Source organism: Piliocolobus tephrosceles, chromosome 4 (genome assembly GCF_002776525.5).
Source record: "Piliocolobus tephrosceles isolate RC106 chromosome 4, ASM277652v3, whole genome shotgun sequence".
Lineage (NCBI taxonomy): Eukaryota > Metazoa > Chordata > Mammalia > Primates > Cercopithecidae > Piliocolobus > Piliocolobus tephrosceles.
The window spans coordinates 148,494,456-148,503,954 of NC_045437.1; positions in this window are offsets into that span (position 1 = coordinate 148,494,456).

Consider the following 9,499-nt stretch of genomic DNA (forward strand, 5'->3'; position numbering starts at 1 on the left):
AGCTGCTAGAGCCTCCTTCCTAGGCAAGCTGTCCCCTAAACTGGAGTGTGCTGCAGATGGACAGCAAAGCTTCAAAACTGGGAAGAGGTAGAGGGGGGAAAAGGGTCAGCTGAGCTGTCCGTTCCTCTCCCTTTATGTCCTGATTGCCCCCAAATTAGGTTTTCACACACATGAACACACACATACATGCTTCAAGGAACCAAATAGAAAAGCCCTTTGTCATTTCCTTATTTTCACAGAATTGGTGGGTATTGCACAAAACTAGTCCTTTCAGCCTCGAAAGCCTTCTATCCATTTCATGACCTTCTAATGTACCTTCCTTCTGTTTTTTGTTTGAGACAAGAGTCCCAGGCCGGAGTGCAGTGGAGTGATCTCACTCACTGCAACCTCCACCTCCAGTGTTCAAGCGATTCTCTTGTTTCAGACAACCGAGTAGCTGGGATTATAGGCATGCACCCATGCCTGGCTAATTTTCTTATTTTTACTAGAGACAGGGTTTCACCATGTTGGCAAGGCTGGTCTCCAACTCCTGAGTTCAAGTGATCTGCCCGCCTCTGCCTCCCAAAGTGCTGGGGTTACAGGTGTGAGCCACCATGCCCAGCCAGCATTTTCCTTCTGATTCCCTTGTGCCCCCACCCGCCACCAGTGCACTCAAACTTTAGACCCAGCCACTTCTCAATTTACATACCTATGGGAACTTTTTTTTTCCCAAGACTGAGTTTTGCTCTGTTGCCCAGGCTGGAGTACAGTGGCACAATCTCGGCTCACTGCAACCTCCACCTCCCAGGTTCAAGCAATTCTTGTGCCTCCCGAGTAGCTGAGATTACAGGTGCACACCAGCGTGCCCAGCTAATTTTTGTATTTTTGGTAGAGACAGGGCTTCACCATGTTGGCCAGGCTGGTCTTGAACTCCTGACCTCGTGATCCACCCACCTCAGCCTCCCAAAGTGCTGGGATTACAGGCGTGAGCCACCGCGCTCAGCCTTTTTTTTTTTTTTTTTTTGAGACAGAGTCTTGCTCTGTCACCCAGGCTCTGGAGTGCAGTGGCACCATCTTGGCTCACTGCAAGCTCCTCCTCTTGGGTTCACGCCATTCTCTTGCCTCAGCCTCCCGAGTACCTGGGACTACAGGCGCTCACCACCTCGCCCGGCTAGTTTTTTGTATTTTTTAGTAGGGACAGGGTTTTACCATGTTAGCCAGGATGGTCTCGATCTCCTGACCTCGTGATCCGCCCATCTTGGCCTCCCAAAGTGCTGGGATTACAGGCTTGAGCCACCGCGCCCGGCCCGCGCCCTTTCTTTTTTAGAGATGGAGTTTCACTCTTGTCGCCCAGGCTGGAGTGCAATGGCGTGATCTTAGCTCACTGCAACCTCCACCTCCCAGGTTCAAGCGATTCTCTGGCCTCAACCTCCCAAGTAGCTGGGACTATAGGCACATGCCACCATGCCTGGCTAATTTTTGTATTTTTCGTAGAGATGAGGCTCCACCATGTTGGCCAGGCTGGTCTCAAACTCCTGACCTCAGGTGATCTGCCCATCTCAGTCTCTCAAGGTGTTGGGATTACAGACGTGAGCCACCGCTCCCAGCCCACTATGGGAACTTTTTAATGAGCTTTTATTCATATGCCAATCAGGATGAAAGTTGGACTTTATTTTGAACATGTGAACATGTACCTCTTGTTTTCTAGAAATTTTTTTTTCTATTACCAATAACTGGGGGGAGATAACCAATGGTGAGGGATGGGGGAAGAAGGGACTGGCGGAGACAGATCAGGAACTGTGGGTCTGGTTCTTGGTTTTTCTGGGGGTTACCAATTACAGCCTCCCAGGATCCTTTATGAAATCCAAATCTTGAGTTCCTCTTAAGAGACATCCAAATGTGTGCCAGGATCCCCAGGCACTGCCCAAGAAGATACAAAGGATGTTCTTCAGCGTGGGCTTGTCTGCTCTAGAACTTTTAGAATAAAGATAGGCGCTGACCTCCCTCTCTGTGGCCAGACCATGTGGCCTGTCCCATTCCTGCATTGTGGACCAAGGTTAAGTAATGCTCCAAGTCCTGCTTCACTGACAAGGTAAGTCACTGGCACTTAGAGATAATAGTCTTTTTAATTGGCTCACTCCCAGTTCGTGTACACCACACTTTGATTCAGTCTTGGGTTTCCTTATGGATGGGCACATGGGGCAGGCCTGCCCCTGGTTCTACTTTAACAATTTCTAGTGCTTGGAGATTAAAACCAATGACAAAAATCTATACAATGGTTTGAGTGCTGAATGACGTCTCAGGCACCCAAATGCTCTTGGGGGAAACGGGAGCCAAGCAGTATCTAGAGAAAAAGTTCCACACGTGCCCTTCTATCTTTATCCCTCTGGCCCCATGCCTTTGGTTTCCAGTTATAAAATGGCTTTGGAGTAGTAATAACGGCCGGCATTTATTGAATGGTTTCTTTTCTTCAGGTACTGAACATCCATGGCAGACGCCGTTCTTTCCCTCTTAAAGATGCAGACACTGAAGCTCAGAGAAGTTGTCCCGCACCCAGTATGAGATAGAGAGGTACAGGGTAAAAACATATCAACTGAAGGATTTAGCATTTGGGGAAGAAGGAAGAAGCCCTGAATGGAGTAGATCAAAGTCTCCCCAGTGATTGGATTTAAAATTAAGGAAAAAGAAACAGAATTCAGCCCTCTCCACACCCATAACCAAACAGCGCCTTTGAAGGCACCAAGCCTGATGCTCATCCCAACAAAAAGAATGATCTGGAGAAGAGGGCGGAGCTGGTGACAAGAGAACCCCCCAGGCAGCCTCCTCATCTGGCCAGGAGTCCCCCGCTCCCTCCTACAGCTCTGCAGACAGCCTTTCCCACTTGCTGAACCTGCAACTTGAAGTGAGCTCCACTTTCCAAAGTATATTTGTGAACCAATCAGACTAACCCAGGCGGCCAGCTCCATGCTGGAGGTGTGCGCCAGATGAAAGCCAAGAGGACATTTTTAAGAGCCTTAAGTTTATTCATCGGAACTTTAATAAAACAATATGTCCATGGCCTAGGGCAGGTATAATTTTCATAATTTATGGGTCTGTGAGACAGGAAGAGAGCCCGGGGTTTTATTGTGTTTTGCACGATAAATGGCATTCCAATTGTCTACTATGATGTTCTTTAAGGACTCTTGTCTGGCAGGAACACAGGCCTTCTGGAGCCCACCTGGGCCTCGAGGCCTGAGGCAAGGGATAATTATGAATACATCTGTATGTGTTAAGCAGGAGATGATTGAAAAACTCCCTCTGTTCCTTCTGTCATTAGAAGACACTTCCTATGCTGACACCTATATTAACATTTAACTGTTGCAGGGGTTGGAACCCTTCCTGTTCCCTTCCTCTCCCACCTTCTCCTCCCTTGAGCCTGCCCTTTTCTTTCCTGTAACTGAAGAGACTCGGGTAAATTTCTCTTGATTGGCTTCCCTCCCATTGGGCATGGTGGAGGGGGTGACGGGACTCTGAACCAAAAAAAAACAAAAAACACCATGATCTACAGATCAAGACAGTGGAACTCTAGGTAATGTGTTGTTTTGGGTTTTTTTGGGTTTTTTTTTGGTGTGTGTATGGGTTTTTTTTATTGTTGTTGTTTTTGGTTTGTTTTTTTTTTTTTTTTTGAGACAGGATCTCACTCTGTCATCCAGGATGGAGTGCAGTGGCATGATCTTAGCTTACTGCAGCCTCGACTTCCTGGGCTGAGGGGAACTGCTCGCCTCAGCCTCCTGAGTAGCTGGGACTGCAGGCATGTGCCACCATACCTAGCTATTTTTTTTTTTTTTTTGGAGAGACAGGAGTCTTACGTTGCCCAGGCTGGTCTTGAACCGCTGTTCTCAAACTCCTGACCTCAAGCAATCCTCCCGCCTTGGCCTCCCAGAGTATTAGGATTACAGCTGTGAGACACTGCGCCCCACCTGGGTGATATTCGAATTGGAATCAGCAGTTAGAATACCTGCAGACTGATTGCTTCTATAATATTAAGCCCTCAGGTAACAGTGGCCAAGTGGCCTTATAAAATAATAATTACAGTAATTATCACTTCGAGCACAGATGCATTATCATTTACTTTTTTGTTGTTTTTTTTGTTTGTTTGTTTATTTGTTTTTGTTTTTTTGAGATGGAGTCTCATTCTGTCTCTCAGGCTGGAGTGCAGTGGGTGTGTGATCTCAGCTCACTGCAACCTCCGCCTCCCAGACTCAATTCTTCTGCCTCAGCCTCCTGAGTAGCTGGGATTATAGGGTGAGCCACCCAGCCCGACCATCATTTACAATCTTGAAAACAGTCAAATTAGGTTGATGTAATCAGCCCCATTGTATAGAGGAGAAAAGCAAAGGTCGGAGAGATAAAGTCACTTGCCCAAGGCCACACAGCTGATAAGTGGTAGGCCTGGAATTTTCACCCTGAGGATATGCCTCCAAAGTCAGTGAGCTGCTTGCTAAGGTCCTGCTCTTTCAGATCAGTTCAATTCGCACCTGCCCTGGGTTGCTTTCCTGTGTCCCCAGAAAGCGTCTTCCTTCCCACTTGTGCTTCTGTAGAAGTTGATAGAATATGTAGTTTGTTTCAACAAATAATATATAGACTAATCAAGATGGGACTTGAGCCCAGGTCTAACCACTGAACAACAACAACACTGTTGTGAAACTGACCTTAGAAAGGATCTTCTATTACTACACAACATTGCTTTTGGCCAGCTTTCCTTATTTCCTCTACAATAGAAAGAATAATTTGGGCTGTGATGGCCAGAGACCGTTCGGGGAAGGGGCAATAATCTTACAGAGGAGAGAGGGGGCTGCGTGGTGGCTCACACCTGTAATCCCAGCACTTTGGGAGGCCGAGACAGATAGATCACTTGAGGTCAGGAGTTCGAGACCAGCATGGTCTCCACTAAAAATACAAAAACTAGCTGGGCATGGTGGCAGGTACAGTCCGCTGCTTGGGTCACTACTCTGCTACCTTCACTAGCTGTGATCTTGGGAGAGTGACTGCCCTTCTAATAATAGTTGGCACCAATAGTAATCCCAACTACTCAGGAGGCTGAGGGGAAAGAATCGCTTGAACCCGGGAGGCAGAGGCTGGGTGAGCAGAGATCACACCACTGCACCCCAGCCTGGGCGACAGAGTAAGACCCTGTCTCAAAAAAAAAAAAAAAAAAAAAAGTCAGCATCTGGTGGCTTTGTGGAAAAGATGCATTACACAGAGACAGGGGGGTGCTGATGCAGGCCACTCCTGCTCTTCCAGGGGCAAAGGCACATTCCTCCTGTGCCAGCCTTGGGGTCCGATGGATGGGGCAGGACCAGAGAGCTGAAGCAGCTGGGATGTGGTGGACGGGGAAGGAGTTGGGGAACCCCATGTTACAAATAGTGCTCGACTCAATCCTGCCAGGCCACGCCTTGACCATTTCCCTGGCCAGCCCTGGATTACTAAAGCACTCTAAGATGCATATCTAACAGGATTCAAGAACTAGTGTCCATCCAGCCAGGGCCAGTTCCCAGAGTATGCCTGGCATGGGCCTTGGGGCTCTCTGAGAAGTGAGTGTTCCTTCCACTGGCCACTCCTTTTAGAACAATATGGTGGGGAAGAGCACAGAGCCTTACAATCCGCTGCGTAGGCCACTGCTCTGCCGCCCTCACTAGCTGTGATCTTGGGAGAGTGGCTGCCCTTCTAATAGTAGTTGGAAGATTAGATTGTGACTTTGCACAGCACTCAGCCCAGCATTGACAACTGTTGTTAATACCTGAAAGACGGGAGAGTAGAGGATAGAAGAATTCGCTTCTCCTCTCCTCTGAGCCTCAGTTTCTTCGTCTTCAGCCTGGCAGTCTGGGCCATGTAGGCAGGAAGTCACAAACCGTTGGCCCACAGTGATTCAAACACTGTTGGTTGTCATCATTCAGAAATTAAGAGATTTCAAATTCTGATCAAAACTTTTCTTGAAAAATACTGAGAGCTGCCCTGCTGGGCCCCCATTCCCTAAGGCAGCGATGGGCTAGAGCAGAAGGGCAGCTTCCCTTCCCAAACCAGGCACAGCCCTTCAGTCTCCTTCAGTACCTCTCCCAATTAAGTACCAATGCCCAGTTCCCCTGGGCTGGATGCCCGTTGCCATCAATCATTGTGTTTGCACCTTGATGTCCTTTATGCCTCGCCTGTTTTCCGCGCTTGATGCTGGCTGGTGTCAGGTCTGACTGGCCTCCTTGGGCACTTTAACTCAAGCCATCGTAATGTCCCAGCCCTGGTCTGGGGGCTTCCTAAGGATGCCCACCCCGCAGGCATGGGACTCAGATGCGGTTTCCAGAGTCATCATTCCCAGAAAGGACTGAGGTTGTAGAGGCCAGTGGTTCTTAGCCTAGAATTTGTCTGTGTGTTGAGGCATTGGGGGTTACAGAGGGAGGACTGTTGGTGAACCCTTTGATATTATAGATAAATTTCTGTGTGTTTGTGTGTGCTTTTTTTCTGAGGGATACTTTCCAGATTCTCAGAAAGGTAAGTGACCTCCCCGAAATATGAGGGTTCAATCACTGGTTCAGTCCACCTACTTCTGTTCGATGGATGGAGATGTGAGGCCCTGAGAGGACACAAGCGGCCTGCCCAGGGTCCCACAGAAGCTTAGTTGCAAAACCAAGAATAGGAGCCAGGTTTTCTGTCTCTCTAGGAAATGTGATTTTATGAACCAATCTAGTGTCTCCAAAAAAAATTCTACAAAAGTGACATCACCCTTAATGATGTATCAGTAACACTCCCACTTGACCATACCCTGATTCTTCCTGTCCTGCATCTGGTTCTTGGCTACCATTCCTACAGTGGACCATCATTTGCTGACTTGTTTGCAGCCTGTCTTCCCCACTGGGGGATAAGCTCGATGAGAGCAGGCAACTTGGCCTCTTCTGTCCACGACTAGTGCTTCCCGGACTTCTTCACAATCCACATTAACGTGGTATTTGGGTTGTCCACTGAGGTAAACCAACAAGGTCACTTCCAGGGACACTGACATCCAGAGGCTCTGTCCTCCCCAGGTCTCACCCACTGCCCTGAGAGTCTGGAGGACCAGTAATTTCAATATACCTCACACCTTTTGGGAAGCTTCCAGTACAGCATCTGGCATAGGAGGAGCAGACACTCATTAAATGTATTCATTAAAGGTATGAATTAATGAATAATAAACTGAGAAGACAGTCAAAAGAGAGTTGGACACGTAGCCTTAAACTTTATTTCTGTCCTAAAGCTACGGCTAGGACCAGGCACAGTGTCTCACACCTGTAATCCCAGCACTTTGGGAGGCTGAAGTGGGAGGATCACTTGAGCCTGGGGAGGTCGAGGCTACAGTGAGCCAAGATTGTGCCACTGTATTCCAGCCTGGGTGACAGGGAGACCCTGTCTCAAAAAAAAAAAAAAAAAAAAATTGCTAGGATTATGTAGCAGCATTTCCACTGCATACCCATACTGATAGCAGTATAGTACCAGCTTCAGTCTTGTGTGGCTGACATTTAAGTATTTGCCATGTGCTGGGGTGCTGAGTACAATGTGAACCAACAAACTGCTTTCTGTCCCCCCCTTTTTTTTTTTTGAGACAGAGTCTTGCTCTGTCGCCCAGGCTGGAGTGCAGTGGCATGATCTCAGTTCACTACAACCTCTCCATCCCAGGTTCAAGCAATTCTCCTGCCTCAGCCTCCCGAGTAGCTGGGACTACAGGCGTGTACCACCACGCCTAGCTAATTTTTAGTAGAGACGGGGTTTCACCATGTTGGCCAGGTTGGTCTCGATCTCCTGACCTCATGATCTGCCCACCTCAGCCTCCCAAAGTGCTGGGATTACAGGTGTGAAACACTGCCCAGCCAATTTTTGTATTTTTAGTAGAGATGGGGTTTCACCATGTTGCACAGGCTGGTCTCGAACTCCTGACCTCAAGTGATCCACCCGCCTCGGCTTCTCAAAGTGTTGGGATACAGGCGTGAGCCACTGCGCCCGGCTGCATTAGTACTTTTATAACCCCCGTTTTACAGACTAAGAAACTGAGGATCTAGAAGATGAAACCATATGCCCAAGGTTGCACAGGCCTGAGCCCAGACCTTTGCTTTTCTACACAGCCTCCCACCCATGGACACTGGGAAGAGGCATCAGCAGGGTGTCTTCTGGTTACCAATTATGGGGACTATTGGTATGTAGGGGGAAAGGCCTGAGCCAGAAGCCTTGACTGGATTGTAGAATCACTCATGGGCTGTAAAGGTCTTCAACGCCAGTAGTTTTCAAAACCGAATCTGGTAGATTCCCACCCCTTAGCTCCCTTCGTCACTTGCCTGTGATTAATACCTTTAAGAAGAATAAAAAGGCCAGTTTAGGAATTTATGCCATGTGGTTCTCCCTCCTGGCCCTTCTAAAGCATGTGTGGCCACCAGACAGATACACTAAGGATCCGTAATGTCATGTTAAAATAACATGACTATTGCAAAAAAGAAAACGGCAGGAAAAATAAGACTCTCCCCATCATATTCCCAGCTTCAGTGTAACAGTTTGGTATATACCATTCATTCATTCATTTCACAAATAGTGAGTGTCTACTATGTGCTAGGCACTGCCCTTCTATCTTTATTTTTATTTATTTATTTATTTTTTGAGACGGAGTCTCGCTCTGTAGCCCGGGCTAGAGTGCAGTGGCCGGATCTCAGCTCACTGCAAGCTCCGCCTCCCAGGTTTATGCCATTCTCCTGCCTCAGCCTCCCGAGTAACTGGGACTATAGGCGCCCGCCACATCGCCCGGCTGGTTTTTTTGAGACGGGGGTTTCACCGTGTTAGCCAGGATGGTCTCGATCTCCTGACCTCGATCCACCCGTCTCGGCCGCCCTTCTATCTTTAAAACCATACATGGGATCGATCATACTGCACCAAGCTGTTCTGCAAAATGCTTTTTTCTGTGTATTTTGTAACAATATACATGGATATTCTTCCACACCTCTAGCTCCACCTTGTCTTTTATAATAGCTGGTATTGTGTTGTAGTTCATTTTATGGTCTTATCACCTCCTCTTTCTACCGTCTCTTGTGACAGGCTCTGCTCTCACACCCAGCCACAAACCTCACCTGGACCACACTAGCCACACTCTTTGCTTGCCCTACCCAGGAAGCCAGTGAGCAAAAACAGGAGCCTTGTCAGGTCCCTGCATGAAGTGGGGTCAGGGGGAAGGGGCAGATACAGGGCAGACTGTGAGGCACTGGGGGGCACAGGACATTACCTTTGCCTCAGAAGACCTGCCAAGTGGTATATCTCTGAATTAGGGCAAAATCCTAGATGGTGTGGGATTCACCTTTTAAAGAACCAAGAAAATAAGCAGGAGGAGACATAAAAGGATATTGCCTTTAAAATCCACAGTTTTGACAGGGCTGTGAGATTCACATCTGCACAACTTGGAGTATTACACAGTCACCATCATTATTTATCCAATCCTTTCTTGTCACTGCTCTTCTTAAAACCCTCTAGTTTCTCCCTC